Here is an 18,030-nt window from a genome sequence, read left to right on the forward strand (position 1 = left end):
GACTTAATCTATTTGATAATTTACAACAGATGGGTAATTTGTTGTAACAAATGACTTAATCTGTTTGATTAATTCCAATAGATAAGTCATATGTTGCAACAGGTGGAACATTTATTTTTATACAATTTTAATTGAGTTCATATATTTAACTAATACCTAAATTGATTAATCAAGGACTAGGGGTAAGTTCTCATAGGGTCAACTACAACTTCAATTGAGATTTTTTACAATTGCATGATGAGACAGTATTGCGTTTCTCCCGACCAAAGTCGTCGATTGATCACTCTGAACTGAAATTGATTATTATTACCTTATATGTTCCACTAATACCTTAATTTATTAATCTAGGTCTAGGTTTATGTTCGCATAGGGTAAACTATAACTTCAATTAAGCCTTTTGGCAATTTCATGATAAGATAGTTTTGTGTTCCTCCCGACCAGAGTTGTCGATCGATTGCTCTAAGCTGAAGGCATTCTTATTACCTTATATTTTTAAATAATACATTAATTGATTAATCTAGGACTAGGGTGAATTTTCATATGGTCAACTACAACTTCAATTGAGCTTTTTGGCAATTGCATGATGAAACGGTATTACGTTTCTCCCGACCAGAGTCGTAGATCAATTACTCTGAGCTGAAGTGATTCTTATTACCTTATATGTTAAACTAATACCTTAATTGATTAATCTAGGACTAGGTATGAGTTCTCATAGGTCAACTACAACTTCAATTAAGTCTTTTGGCAATTGCATAATGAGACGGTATTGCGTTTCTCCTGACCAGAGTTGTCGATCGATCGCTCTGAGCCGAATCAATTATTATAACCTTATGATGTTTAAATAATACCTTAATTGATTAATCTAGGACTAGGTGTGAGTTCTCATTTGGTCAACTACAACTTCAATTAAACCTTTTGGCAATTACATGATGAGACGGTATTGAGTTTCTCCCGACCAGAGTCGTCGATTGATCGCTCTGAACTGAATTGATTCTTATTACCTTATATATTCAACTAATACCTTAATTGATTAATCTAAGATTAGGGTTGATTTATCATAGGGTCAACTACAACTTTAATTGAGTGTTTTGGTAATTGCATAATTAGACGGTATTGCGTTCCTCCTGACCAGAGTTGTCGATCGATCACTCTGAGATGAATCGATTCTTATAACCTTATATGTTCAAATAATACCTTAATTGATTAATCTAGGACTAGGAGTGAGTTCTCATAGGGTCAACTACAACTTTAATTGAGCCTTTTCGCAATTACATGATGAGACGGTATAGCGTTCCTCCCGACCCAAGTTGTTGATCAATCACTCTGAGATGAATTGATATTATTACCTTATATGTTCAACTAATACCTTAATTTATTAATCTAAAACTATGGGTGAGTTCTCATAGGGTCAACTACAATAACTGGCAGCACTTATTGATAATTTACAATAGATGGATAATTTGTTGTAATAGATGAATTAATTTGTTTGATATTATATAACAGATAGGTAATCTGTTGCAATAGATGAATTAATTTGTTTGATAATATATAATAGATGGGTAATCTGTTGTAACAAATGACTTTATCTTTTTGATAATTTGCAATAGATGGGTAATCTATTGCAAAAAATGACTTAATCTGTTTGATTAATTCCAATAGATAAGTCATCTGTTGCAACAGGTTGAACATTTATTTTTATACAATTTCAATTGAGTTCATAAGTTCAACTAATACCTAAATTGATTACTCTAGGACTAGGGGTGAGTTCATAGGGTCAACTACAACTTCAATTGTCTTTTGGCAACTGCATGAAGAGAGGGTTAAAAATTACGCATATCTTTTATAATTTAAAAAAAATAATTAAGATCAATTCAGACCAAATTAACATTTTAAAAAGTTGTCATACATTTCCAAAATACAAATCAACCCATTCAAAACATCTATTTGCGAGAAAAATATTTCATCATTTCAAATCTCAAGTTCCCGCCCTTTTTCTCTCTCTTAATAATACAGACAACAACTACTCAACAAATTGCTCAAACCTTCACAATTGATCAATTTTCTTCTCATTTGCAACCATATAGGTGTTATTTTCGACTTCATTCTTGCTTCTATCAGTCGTTTTCTCTGTCTTCGTAGGTACAGAGTTTGAAAAGAGTTCTATATTTGTCATTTTTTTCTAAAAAATAAGGGTTTTTAAGTTAATGATGAAAAAAAAAGACTTTTAGTTGTATTATCTTCAGGAATAGGTTTAAAATTTTGAGTTTTGATGGTAAAATCATAGGAAGAACTCGATAAAACCCTAGTTTTTCTGCAGTGTTCCATTGACTGTCATAGTATTGTTGGATGGTATTTGTGGTGGTCGTGGTCGTGGTCGTGGTCGTGGTGTTGGTGGTCACCGTGGTGTCACTAGTGGTATTTGTGGTGGTTGTTGGTGGCATTGGTTGGTGGTATTTATGGTGGCTGTTGGTGGTGTCAGTATTCGTGGTGTTTGTGGTATTGGTTGTGGTATTTGTGGTGGTGGTTGTTGGTGTGTCGGTATTAGTGGTGTTTGTAATGTATTTTATAAAATTTATGCATACATCAATTGTAGTGTAATTTTTTTTTCTGTTGTTTGTAGGTAAAACAGGTCTCCCAAAAGAAAAGAAAGTGAAAGTGGATCAACTTATGACCACCCAACAATAAAGGCTATAGTACAGAGGGATTTGGAGGTACTTCCAGAACAATCTTAGTTAGGAAAAAGTGAAGCTGGGGAGAGATATGAAAACAACATTGAGAGAGGTGGACAAGGGTCTGTAGATGGTGATGAAGAAAATAAAAGTGAGAAAGAGAAGGAATTAGTGTAACACCCCAAATATCTGACCCGAGACGTCACACGGTGCTTAGGACCACAAGTGATCTCAAGCTAACCCTTCTACTGGCATGACTCATAAGAAACTGTATGATATGCATAAAACGAATGAGTTTACTATGCGGAAACATAATAATGATGGAATTTGGAAAAAATACAAAATCAATACAACTTTTTCATTCTGATAAAGTCTGAAAGAGAAACTAAAAATACATAACTGACTCTAATGACATCTGTGAAGCCTCTACTATACTGACTATAGATAAATGGGACGTGACTCCAACTATCACTAATCAATACATATGAAAAAGAAAATAAAATACATTAATAACATCTAACTAAGGTCCCCGAAGTAGGAGGACTCATCATCTGCTGGCTGGAATCTGCAAGCTATCTGAATATGATATGTGTGCTACAACTCGTACCTATATTATGAGACAATGTATCACATAGACATATATATGGATCAGTACTTTGAGGATGTACTGATTATATGAGGGTGAAATGCATAAGTAAAACATTATATCATCATCATAATTTATAAAACAACGTATGCAAAATGTAAATGACTCACATAAGCTAGAATATCATAAATACTGAAATATGTAGCAATAAGAAGCAAAACATACTTTATAAATCTTGTGAGCCATAACATTTAGTTCTAAAAATTATACTTGTATTCTCCCTTTAAATCATTCTATCTAAGTGTAGAAGGACTCACTACTGAATCTGAAATCTGAAAGCTAAAATTTGTAGCTATTATCTTTTCTATAAGGTATAATCTGAGTAAAACTTGTTAGCCGTTACACTTAGTTTTCTAAAAGCTTTTATGTTCTTCTTTTACTATTAAGAAGAATACTTTATCTCTTATCTGAAAGAAAATACTTTAAAATTATTCTGAAAAGTGTTATTTTTATTAGCAAGGAGGTTCTCTTAACCGACATAAATCATGTGAGCTAACATGGAGTCCAACGTATCGTCCTCCTAAGGAAGAAACCTCACATTAGGGAGAGCTGTTATACTCTTTCCAGGGAGATTAACCTACCCATGTGATCAATCACAAGCTAAATCTGTCATCCATATAGAAATGGGAATAATCTGATAATCTGTACCTATGTTGGCTATATAGTTCTGTGGAAGTAGGATGCGCTAAACCCATACTTACCACTCGGTACTAAATACTACTCCCTTTTTATTTGCTACACTCATTCTATAGAAAATCTACTTTAAAACTAGCATAAGGGTTTATCTAAAACCAATTATGCAATTATCTGAGTAAATCTGTAAAGAAAGTTGTTCTGAGTTTTGTAATCTGTAATTATCTATAGAGTGGATTCCATAGCTAATTTGATGATCAAAAGATCAAAGCTTTATTGAAAATCTGTGAAATAATCTGATAATAGGATGCTTAAAGCATCATGTTTTCTCAAAATCTCAACATATAAACTTGGGGCTTAAAACCCACATATCAAACTCATGTCAAAATATCATAGTAATCATGCTCGATAATAAAGTCAATGATAATTCATCTCAAATCTGGAAATTTCTGAATTAAGCATGAAAATATGAACATAAACATGTAATTCAACTTATAATTCACTTGAAATCTCATAATCTTGTAATTGGCAACATTGGGTATGAACTCTAATTTCAATTCCATAGAAAATCATATAAAATCAAATAACTTTGTAATTTAAAACAAGTTTTGGGCACTAGGATGAGAAGAGTATCCTTGTTCATAACTCCACATACCTTGATTGATGATTAGATGAAGAAGCTTGAATTATTGATTCCTACTTGAGTTCTTGTAAATGAATTCTTGATTATCTTGCCTTGGGGATCTTTAATCTAAAGCTTTTTTGGAGAATCTATGGTGGAATTTGATTTCTTGGAGAAGGAGCTTTGAACTCTATGGTTTTTTGCTTAAGAGAAAATTGATGAATATAAGCCTAAAGTGCTTAGAATAGGCTTAAATCTTATGTTTGGACAGATTGGGAGCTGGGGAATTGACTTCTTTAAACTTCTGGATGGAACTGAAAACGTAGAATTTTTCCGATTTAGATGGCCACCGTAACACTCCACAATAGCGGTGGCTCACTGAAAAAGGACGAGTAGGAACTAGGCTTTCTCTGCGATGTGAAGCTATTGTGGTGCCCTATAGTTTTGCCATTTTTGCCACTGGCGCGATGCACCACTATTGCATAGGCTTGCTAAAAAGTGACAAATGTGACATAGGACTCCTCCGTAATGTGGTGGGATCGTGAAGTTTCACTAGAAATTGACAACTGCCGATTTGCTTAGCTCCGCGATGCGCTGAGAGTCCATGTGACACACTGTCAACTTAAAAATTCCATAACTCCTTTACCGAGTGTCAGATTTAGGCGAATTTGGTATCGATGGAAAGCTTATTCAATTTCTCACACAATGAAAAGTTGAAATCTTTAAAAATCCATATGGAATAAATATTATTTATTTTGGAATCTATCCCTTAACATTCTAGGAACGAATTTAAGCTAGGAATAATACGTGGTATTATAGTATCTCTCCCTTTGGAACATTCATCCTCGAATGTGGCTAATTAGGCTGAAATTTCTAAGGAATCTGAGGTTGTAAGATATCATGTACCATTGAAATAAACTGTATGACTGAATCCCAACGTAGTGGGCTACTGAACTGATCTGTGAATGCATGAGCTTTCATGAAAATAGCTATATGGATGAGATCGAAACGAGAGAGTCAACTAAGGGGTAACAATTTATTTAGGCTGGATCTAATTTTGTGAAAAAAAATGAGAGATTTATGACATGAAAACTTCATGAAACTCGGCGCATTACAATTAGAGGGTGAGAAAGAGGATGATCACCAATGGGGCATGAATTAATATAGACATTCCAGCATGATCCTGTCAAAACTATTAGTATTGACAGGTTTCATGTTGCGATACCGATAGATTACCCTACAGAACTAACGGGTGAACTTGTACTTAAATATCAGTTGGGGAAAACTTTTAATTATTTTAGGAATATTATGAAGAACGAAAACATAGACAAACTTTTTAAGAGGAGCTGCTTTGGATGCTTTCTTGAGTTGCCTGATGACCCCCCGGCCCATTTCTAAATGAGGATGGTATATGATATTCTCTAGCACAGGATCAATTACGTGGGGGATGATAAAGATTTAGAGGAGAGAGGCAAAAAGATGGATGAAATCTGGATCAACTATTGTGGCATATCGATTTGTTTTGGCTTACAAGAGTTTGCCATAGTAACGGGCTTGAGATGTCATCGTCCAGAAGAACCTATCACCAAGGGAACACCCCAAAAAAGGTCTAAGGTAAACAGGACAGCCAAACCACCGCAACCAAATAGAGGGAAGGTATTGTCCCAGCGACCACCCAGCAAAACCAACAAACACAAGGAAAAAAATAGATGGGTTGTTGGACATTGCTGGACATGGATACAAAGCATCGGATTCGATGACAGATCTCAAGGATAAAATCATACAAAAGGAGTACAGGGAGAAATTGTGCTTAGTTTGGTTGGCCAATTCTATTATATTGGCAAGAGACATCAACAAGGTCATAGAAGATGATTTATTGAGGCGTGCTGAGGATTTTGATAAATTTAATATGGAAAAGGTTCAAAAATACCCTTGAACTATCTGAAATAGCTCAAAAATGCCCCTCGTTAGATTTTTGGCTCAAAAATACCCCTCTGTTAAATATTTGGCACAAAAATACCCCTCCCTCTAACGAAGTTCGAAAAAGGATCAAAAATACCCCTAATCTGAAATGGCTCAAAAATACCCCTCTGTTAAATATTTGGCTCAAAAATATCCCTCTCTTTAATGAAATTCCACCAAGCATACCACCTAGATAAAAAAATACCACGTGACTATGCCACATTACCATCCACGTGTAAAATGTTAATATTTTTTAATTATATGACATTCCTTTCTTCTTTATTTTTATTTTTATTTTTTTACAAAGCAGTGAAAAGGAAAAACCAAAAAACCAAAAACCCAATCTTTTGATAATTACTTCATTAGTGTTTTAAAAGTTCTAGATTTCACCTTTTCACTAGTGTTTTAAAAGTTCTAAATTTCATCTTGTTATTGTCGTTTGGGATGAGGAACAGCTTGGTCTTGATCTGATGTTAACTCAGAGGAGGAGCTAGAATTTTAACTTTTAAGCTAGCAAATGTTGATGTACTAATAATTGAGTTGAATTTAATACATGCAAATTCTTTTTCAAAATAAATGAATTCCTTTTAACACTTGTTTAATCATTCGAAATGAATTCATTTTTCTAAATTCAGTTTTGATGAATAATCTTATTAATTTTAGAATAAGTTTGAAAGAAAGTAAAATGATACTTAATATTGATAAATTATTGTTTAATTATGTCATTCATTAACTTTTTGAAGATGTGTGGCGCATTCAAAGATTCATTAATTTTAGATTAGAGGAGGTATTTATTAAATCATTTTAACATAAGCATTTTGAGTAAAAGCTAGCAAAGCCAAACACATCTTTTGAGTAACTAATTTGAAGTTTAGTTTGAAATTTGTTACTTTTACGAGTAAATATTAATTTTAAATTTTATACTGGCCTAATAATTAATGGGTTTATCAGTTTAATAAGACTCTTTTGTTGGTTTTCACACTTTTAAACCTATTAACAGGAAAAAACTTATTTTTTAGATGATCAAAGGAATTTGATAATAGCGATGTTACATTTAATAAATTTTTTCAAAAAAAAATTATTATGTAACCACCGTTTTTCTAATTTGATTAAAAATGAAAAAGCCGTGTAAATTTTGTCCGTTTCACTGTCGTTTTTAAATTAAAAAAATAATAAGAAGAAAGGAATGTCATATAATTAAAAAATACTAACATTTGACATGTGGATGATAATGTGGCATAGTCACATAGTTTTTTTTAATCTAGATGGCATGCTTGGTGGAATTTTGTTAAGTAGAGGGGTATTTTTTAGCCAAATATTTCACAGAGGGGTATTTTTGAGCCATTTCAGATAGTTCAGGGGTATTTTTGATCCTTTTCCGAATTTCGTTAGAGGGAGGGGTATTTTTTTAACCAAATATTTAATGGAGGGATATTTTTTTAGCCAAAAATCTAATGAGGGGCATTTTTGAGCTATTTCAGATAGTTCAGGGGTATTTTTGAGCTTTTTTCCGAATTAACAATTATCCCCGGGGATATGACAGCTTCTACATGATTGTTAAATATTTACTGACAAAGCTATCTTCAGGGACGATCATATTATACAACTTTTCTTGGGCTTTCATGATAAAATTAATCACTGTTTTTACTCATCCATTAATTTATATTGAATATAGTTATTATGACTTTTTTTGCTTGCTTCCTGTTTACATTTTGTAGGATTGGGCATTTAAAGCCATTCCTCCCCTCCGAAAGCAGGTAAAGGATTACCCGGATGAGGTTTCTCATCCAAAGATGCTTAGGTGGTTGGCTGCAAAGAACAACACAAGAATTAAGGAGGCTGATCTCTTTAACCCTATGGATGATGCAGTACGTCTTCTTTCAAGTAAAATAATTTGACTCAATAAAAGATATTGAACAGATGTTATATCTGGTTCAACAGATGTTATATCTGATGCACCATATGGAACATCTGTTGCGATAGATTACCCATCTTGTGCCAACTGGTACAACATATGGGTAATCTGTTACTATAGATGATTGATATTTTGCATCAGATTACCTATCTATTGCTTTGGTTCTCTAAACCCGACTCTTAACAGATTAACCATCTACTGTAAATTATGCAACAGATGGATAATCTAATGTAACATATTATTTATCTGTTGCGACATACAGATCATTTAGTGCATAAGTTGTCTGTGTTAACATTTAACCAAACTGTGAAAATTATTATATTATATAATTTAATTGTATCTGTATTTTTTATAGGTTATGCATCCATCGATCGTGTCTACTGAGCAGGAGTTGGAAATGACTTCTTTTATTACTGTAGATCATGTTGATACTACAGCAGACCCAATGGTGGAGTTAATAAAAAAGAAATTGGCTGGAGCAATAGTCATAAAAAAGCAGTTAGGCAAGGTTAACCTATTGTTAAGGCTCTTCATAACCAAACTACTATAATAGATCTGGGTGTTTCTTCTGGGGTGTTGCTGGTGAAGTTGATATTGGTGGCAGGCATGTTGATGCTACTACTAGTCGTGATGTTGATCATGTTCATGCTCGAAAAAAAATATGTTTGAAAACACACCTCTCACAGGTCCCTCTCCCTATTACACAGGTCTCTCTCACCCTTTTTCACCCTCATATTCTTACTGCAAATGCAAAGAGTGTAAGGACAGCCAGGATAAACTCTTTAAAAAAGTAGAGGCTATCGCTAAAGCTGTTGAGAAATTGAAATCCAAGAAGGGTGTCATATCATCCAAGAAGGTGAGAAAGTCATACACTCTTACAGCAGCGGTTAGGAGGAAGAAAAGAGCAATTAGCCAAGTACTCTCTAATTAGAAATCCAAAAAAATTACAACTCCTCCCTTTCCAAAAGCTATTGAAGTTCAGGGGCTATTCAAGAAGGTGTAAATATATGCAGAACTTGGTGCCAAAGAGAAGAGGGATCTGCGACGGGCCAAGCAAGGCGCAAAAGATTACCCCATCCATACTTTTTTCGCCAAAGACTTCAGAAGTATGACAGATATACGTATGCAGTACGTGGACAGGGTAAGTTTACTTTTCCTACCCTATCCTTCTAATCTACTTGTCATCTGTTGCTACATATGTGTATTCTGGTGCAATTTAAGGTAGTTCTGTTACAATATATTACCCATCTCTTGCATAAGTTACGTTAGATGGGTAATCTGTGAACAGATTCAGAGAATCCTCTACAATAGATGGACCATCCGTTGTATCTTTTACTATGTTTTCCTTCTTTACAATTACTAACTAATTTAAAAACTGACTTCTTATATCACAGAATATTGAAGAAATTCTCTGCCTCATGAGGGGTAGGCAATTAGCCTACCCAAAAGCTTATGATGCTGCTGATAAGATAATGAACCTCAACTTCTACAGAATCTTAAGGATAGGTCTGATTATCTCTGTAACCTAGCATCAACTCCCGATGACAAGGGATTTCATTCATTATTTTCTGGGTTCCAATGGGATGAAGAAATGATAAAATATGTTAGAGGAGAGAGGCCAAATCCACACGACAAGAGCTAGACCGAGTCAAAGAGGATTCTTGGAGTCATAAACGTGTACGACGAATATTATCGGGCTGTTGAGATACTTCTCGAGGAGGGAAAGATCAAGGCTTATGATAGCAACTTACCTGCCTTGGACGAGGTTGATTTTTTTACCTACATGTAGCCACTGTTGGAATTGTTCCCATCTTGTTAGGACAGAGTAAACTGATGGATTGTTTGCCAATGAAAGTGTTGATAAAACAGCCATGGAATTTTAAAGATCGAAATAAGGACATGGACCTTCCAAAAAATGAAACCGCTACTGCATGTGGGTCGCACGCTCTTGCACACATCGAATGTTTGCTGACTAGCACAGAAATTACTGAGCCAACGACCTTTCTGTGCGATAATATTGTGGTAAACATACAAAAGGTCTGGGCTTATGGGGTACTAACTGTACGCTTGGAGCCTGTGTATAAAGAAGAGCCTGTGAAATAATATTTTTTTTATTTCAAGTCATTTCGCTTTACATACTTTACATTACATTACATACATATACATATACATACATATAGGGGCAATCTTTTTGTCTAATGATAGTTGAATTTTTCATAATGCAACAGATTGGCCATCTGTTGTAAAATATATTCTATCTGCTCTAATAGATAGTTTATCTATTGCAATAGGTTGGTCCTTTGTTGCATTATGCTAATATAGTCTTTTCTGTTGCAACAGTGGGAAGACTTGTTTGATAATTTTCAACAGATGACCTACATGTTGCAACATATATCTAAATTTGTTTGATATTTTCCAACAATTATGATTGAATATTCATGTGCTCAATGGAACCAAACCAGTAGCAAATACAAATACACCACCATGAAAATTTCAGCAATTAGGCTTGAATATCTATGTGCCCAACACCATCAAACCAATAGCAATAACGCCCACAATGTAGTATCTTCTTACTCGATTTTGTTTCTCTTCAAACGCCTTGACTTTCTTCAACAAACCCCAGATTACATGATTTGCTTGTAAAGGTTGTCGTTCTTTATACCAATCAAAGTAATTACATCCACCCAACTTATACAAAAACAAGACCACAATTACAAAATAATTACAAGTTAATAAGTAATCAACTAATTAAATAAAGAAAAATATTACCTTTGAAATCACAAGTAAAAAACCTACGACCTGGATTTTGTTGAGTCCAAGAAGTCTTCAATAGAGCTTCATGACCAGACTTACACTATTGAAAATCTTTGTCACAAAAAATAGTGGAAGATGAGGTCGACATTGTCAAGCTCAGTTGAAAAAAAAATACGCAGAAGAAAATACAAATAATCGAGATGAATTTGGATAGAGAGAAAAAAATAAAGTCGAAAAACAAGATTTGAAAATTTAATGTTAAATTTTAGAAAGAAGATGAATATATAAGACAATGGGAGAAAAATAACTGTTGGGGGCCAAATCAGCAAAAATAGGGGCTCAACGAACCTTGCCTGCGTGAATTACACGCGAGCAGCCAATAGGACAAAAAGTGACAAACTGACATATTTGATGCCTATTTTATTTTATGTGTTTAAAATGAACACTGCCTACTTGATGCTTATTTTATTTTAGGTGTTAGAACTAAACACTGTCTGTGGGTTCCGCCTTTGTTATTTCAAGTCACTTTCACTTTTTACATATAGTGTCAATTTTTTATGTCTAATGAAAGTTAAATTTTTATAATGCGACGAATTATCCATCTATTGTAATAGATATTCTACCTGTTCTGACATATAGTTATCTGTTATAATAGGTTGGTCATCTGTTGCATTATGTCGATGTTTCTATCTATCTGTTGCAACAGTGGAAAGACATGTTTGATAATTTCCAATAGATTATCTACCTGTTGTAACATATTTCTAAATTTGTTTAATATTTTTCAACAGATGTGTCGTCTGTTGCAACAGATACATTATTTGTTGCAATATTTGAATCTAATATTTCATTTTAATTAATAAGTTCAAATCTAAGGAAAAAATAAAATTTATAGACAAAATAAAATAAATTGAAGCCTTCAGAAATTAGTTGAAATAAATCAACAAATAAATGAAATGTACAAAAATTATTATGGGTACAGATCTCAACAAATACATCAAAAATTTAAGTATTGATGCCAAGAATTCCTAAGGAGGGGTGAGGTTTTTACTTTGATAGACTCAGGCTACAAAGATCTACTCAATATGGACAAGTTGTTCTTCATCCGGTGCTATGGAATTTGGCTTTGGTGATCGTGGATCTTTATTGTCGCTTACATACGATTTCTACACTTTCTGTTCTCCGTATTTTCATAAAAAGATTAGCATATTATTAATGTTGTTCAGCAGTAGCTTCTACATCCACCTGAAAAGCCAGAATTGGTCAATGTTAAGCACGGAGATACAATAAAATGGAAAGGATAACTCATCTGTTCTTACAAATCAAATAGGACTTTCTCTCATTTTAAATTATCCCAAACAGATTATATTTCTGTTGCAATAGTTGAATCAACTATTGGGATAAATTTCTATATGAGGAAGACCTGTATGATAATTTTCAACAAATAAACCATCTGTTTCAATAGATGACTCATTTGTTGCAGCAGATAGGTCATTTGTTGGTATATATAAAAGCAGTACAAAGAGTTGTTTGCTTTTCTAAAATAGACGAGACATATGTTGCAATAGATACTTTATCTGATACAACAAGTTAGTCAACTATTGCAATAAATATATATATCTATTTGATAATTTTTAGTAGATGTGTCATCTGTTGAAACAGATATGTGTATGTTTTTTAGTTGGAACAAATATATATATTCACCTTCTTCAGTTCGTGCTGCTCTCCTTTGACCATTTTACATTGCTCAATGCAACACACAGACGGAGGAGTTGCAATTTCACTTTTTGGATGCTTTATAATGCCTTGAAAATTACTTTCCTTCTTCTCTAGGCCTTAATCTCTAAAGTAGTGGTTGGATATAAAATCCTCTTTGATGGAATGACACCCTTCTTAGATGTCAATTCCTTTACAAAAGCAGTTAATGCATTAATACCATTAATCACTACATCATGTTTCGCCTTACAGTTTTGACATTTGCATGCAGAACATTCGCTGGGAAAGATAAAATTTGTATAACCAGTATGATCATACTTATAATGGTTTGTTTTAAATACTGTAAGAGGAGCATCATTAGCACCAACAGCTCCATCACCACTAAGACTATCAACAACAATAAGCTCACCCTCCAAAATTATTTTTCTTGTAATGGTTGTTGCTCCAAACAATTCCATTTTTATTCTGTCAATGACCTTAGGGTCCGATAAAGTTTGCACAGATTATAAAGTAAGAACAAATGGCATCTTCAACTCTCGATTGATCGAAACTAGCGACGGATGCACAATCTAACATAAATCATTACATATGTTAGAATGGTGACTAGATCATTCAAAAAAATTATTAATTAAAACAAAAACTTAATTATAATTATACTTACTGCATCCTTCAGGGGGTTGAAGAGATCAAGAAATTTTGCATTTTTATCAGTTTTGACCGACAACAATCTCAAGATTCTTGGACAGAAAACTTCTTCTTGGTAGTTCACTTGTTGTCTCAAATAAGGAATGGCTTCAAACACCCAAGCCTATAAAATAATGCCAATAAATCAAAATCATTATTGAGTTAAAAAAATGAATGATATCATAACAAAAAAAAGAAATATTTTCCATGAAAACCCATGGAAAGCCATATAAGTTGACTGTCTTTGTCGCTAACGGAGTCAACAAATATTTGACAGTCATTTTGAATCTTTCATAACCCCAAGAATAGTTGTTAAACACCTCAAGATCCTCGGAGAGCTTTATTAAACCAACGCTTATGTTGTTGTTAACGTCTCTCTCCCAAAGAATATTATGTACAAACCAAACCAAGCACAATGACTGCTTGTGCTTTTTTAAAATTCTTTCACCTTTCAACGCTTCTATTAAATTTTTATTTTTGAAGCTTGGACCAACAATGGACACCAGGTCATCACGATCACACCAATTATCTTTGCCTTTTTTGGGTATGCTGGGTGCTTTTTTGAGGTTAGAATGGTATAACATGAGAAGAAGAAGGAGGATAACATTTTAGTCTAATAACTATGGCAAACTCCTTCCAACCAAAACAAACAGGCATGCCACTGTAATTTATCCATACCTCATTCATCTTATCTTTGTTTTCATACATAAACCTATGCTTGAAAAGTTCATATACCATTTTTATTTAAAAACTAGCATTATTGTCCTCCAGCAAATCAAGATATTTTCCAAAGCAGTTATCCCTGAAATAAGCATCCAATTTTGTTCTCAAAGTATTTTCTGAAGGCATTGAAAGATTTTCCCATGGATGACTTAAACACGAAATCACCTGTTAAATCTGTGGCATCATCGCACTGCATTCTCATGGGATAACAATCAATGCTAAAGGTTTTGACCAACTCTTCGGTGGAAGGGCTATTAGCATTTGGATTATCTCTTTTGAAATATTTTTCCTCCACGTGTTCATCATATTTTTCTCCTGATTGAGATAACACTTGTAAAGCAAGCTCACAGAGTGGTGGATATAGCCTAGCTTCTTCACTTGTTCCTTTATTTGGACTTGATTCGATTTTTGTTCTTTTGGGAGCCATATTATCTAAATTAACAGGAACATACAAAAAATATATACTATTAATGCATCGTTAAAAAGGGATAACAGTAAATCAAACATGCAAAATAGTAAAATAACAGTTGCAACAAATCACACATCTATTTTAATAGGTAGGTTATCTGTTGCACCAAATAACTAACCTGTTGCAACAGATGAGTAATTTGTTACAATAATGCAAAACATATGACTCATTTTTTAAGATAGATGAATGGTCTGTACAATAGATCACATATCTATTATAATATATGAGTGATCTGTTGGAACAGTTAAATAACATGTTGCAATGGATGAATAATCTATGAGTGATCTGTTAGAACAGTTAAATAACATGTTGCAATGGATGAGTAATCTATTGTAATAATACAAAATATATCACTCATCTGTTGAGAAAGATGAATGGTCTGTGCAACAGATCACATATCTGTTACAACATATGAGTGATCTTTTGGAACAGTTAAATAACATGTAGCAACGGCTGAGTAATCTGTTATGATAATACAAAACATATCACTCATCTGTTGAGAAAGATGAATACTTTATGCAACAGATCACATATCTATTGCAATATATGAGTGATTTGTTGGAATATTTAACTAACCTGTAGAAACGGATGAGTAATCTGTTGTGATAATACAAAACATATCACTCATCTGTTGAGAAAGATGAATCGTCTATGCAACAGGTCACACATCTGTTGCAACATATGAGTGATTTGTTGAAACAGTTATCAATGATCAATATTATTTAAATTTCTTCCAACAAAAGGGTCGTCTATCGCGACAGACGAATGATCAGTTAGAAAAATTAAGTCTTAGACATATCCTGTTGGAAAAGTTGATAGGATTTTATCCAACAGGAGGTTCATCTGTTGCATCAGATCTTTAATTCGATGGTTCCTCCGTTGCATTAAATGGTTAATCTGTTGTATTAAATTTTTAATCTGATGGTTCCTCTATTGCATCTGAGAGTAAATCTGTTGTATCAAATGGTTAATATATTGCAACATGTGGTTAATTTGTTACATCATAGAGTTAAACTGTTGCATCAGATGGTTAAACTATTGCATCATATGCAAAATTTGTTGTATTAGATTTTTTATCTAATGGTTCCTCTGTTGCATCAGATGATTAATCTGTTGCATCAGATGGTTAATCTGTTGCATCAGATGTTTAATTTGATGGTTACTCTGTTGCATCGGATAGTTGATCCGTTGCATCATATGCTAGATCTGTTGCATCAAATGGTTAATATGTTGCACTAGATGGATAATCTGTTGGAGAAAAAAAATAGTAGAACGATTTTGTTCTGCAGAACAACAGCAATATCACAATTTTTACTAAGAATAAGAACAAATCAACCCAGCAATGGGTGCAATACAAAAAACACCAAAATTGTTATTTTTTTTGTATAAACACAAACAATAAAAATCAAACTTCAAAAAAAATGTAACAAACAACAAAAAATCATAATTCACTTTGAAAAGAGAAGAAAGAAATACCCGAAATTAGGATTTTATTTAGACCGCATTTCAAATTAAAGCAACAAATATTGAAATTGTTAACCAATACTATAAGAGAAGTTGGCTCAAGTTCCTCGTTTTCTTCAAAACTAAATAGGCCATATTTTTTTACCAGTGAAAGAAAAAAAAAGAACGATGAAGAATTCGAAGCTGTTGTTGCCGGAGAGCAAGGCTGTCACGTCGATTGATGCTTGAAGTCGAAAAGGAACTCGAAGTCCAACTATTTATCGTTGAAGGTTGAAGTAGCCGGGGATTGAAATGAGAAATTTGCAAAACTATTGGTTAAGAGAAGTTGTCGAGAGAGAAAAGAGACGGTCGGTGATTTGGATTGAAGAGGGGTGTGGGTTAGGTTGATTTGTATTTTTTAAAAGATTAGAAAGTTTTGAAAATATTAACCAAGTCCACAATTAACTTTATCAAGCTTTCGAATTATGTTTGACCCTTTAAGTTGGTCAATGTCACCAATCCTTCATTTAAGACTTAAAAGTCACCTTTCCTTCAATTTTCTCGGGTTAGTTTGGGTTGTCTAAATATTAAATTAAATTATTATGTCTATTTTTAAATTTATATACCAAATCAAATCAATAAAATTTGAATTTTTCAACCTCGAGTTTTTTTGAATTTTTTGGTTTTTTCTAGTTTTTTGGATTTTTCATTCAAATCTTCATCTAAACATATATAATTAATTTGTGCTTCAAACATTTTGTTAGTCCTAACAAAATACAACTATCTTAGGTGTTTCTTAAAAAAATAACATAAAATATGAAATGAGTTATAACTAAAAATTAATCAACAAAAACTAATAAGAAAATCGTATAAAATAAATATTACATATTAATAAATTATAATAATAATTTAATTATATTAAGTCATGCTAAAATAGATCTAGTAAGTATTAATTACATAACTAAAAATTAAATAGAAAACTAAATTTAGGATATGTATAATGCAAAACTAAAGAAAAGATATCCAACATTATTATCATTCCTAGTGTTTTAATTGAATATTTTCAATATTTTTGTTAGTATTAGTATGGAAAAATTATAGAAAGTAGCATACCTAAGACTATAATTATAATAAATAACAACACTTTTATAAAATTACAGTTGATAGCAAGATTAGCATTATTTTACTCATTAATTGGGCAAGTACATGTTTTACTCTCCCTACTTTACATTTTCTTATTTTCACTCCACTATTGTACCTCCCCCAAATATAGTCATATCTTTTACCCCTTTTTTTTTCAACTTATTTTTTTTATCATTTTATTTTGTTATTTTATTTTATTTTTATTTTTTATTTTCACTTTATTTTCTCTCTTCTATTTCTCTTCTTCTTTTTCATTTTTAATTTTTTTAATTTTTTTATTTTTTTTATTTTTTTTTCTTTTTTATGTTTAAAGATAATTATCTCCATGATCTTCAAAATTTTAAAATAAAACATCATTACTGTCTTTCACTCTCTTATATCTCTACCTTTTTTTCTTGTTAGTTTTTTTTCATCTTATTTTTTTATCATTTTATTTTTTTATTTTGATTTTATTTTCTTTTTCATTTTTTTGTTTTCACTTTATTTTCTCTCTTCTATTTCTCTTTTCTTTTCCTTTTTCGTTTTCTTTTTTTTTTCCTTTCTCATATCTTTTTTTTATTTTTCTATTTTTGTTTTCTTCTTCTTTTTTCTATTTTATTTTGTTTCTTTTTTCTTTTATTTTTACACTTCTATTTATCTTTCTTCCTTTTTTTT

This window comes from Capsicum annuum, chromosome 11 (genome assembly GCF_002878395.1).
Source record: "Capsicum annuum cultivar UCD-10X-F1 chromosome 11, UCD10Xv1.1, whole genome shotgun sequence".
Taxonomy (NCBI): Eukaryota; Viridiplantae; Streptophyta; class Magnoliopsida; order Solanales; family Solanaceae; genus Capsicum; species Capsicum annuum.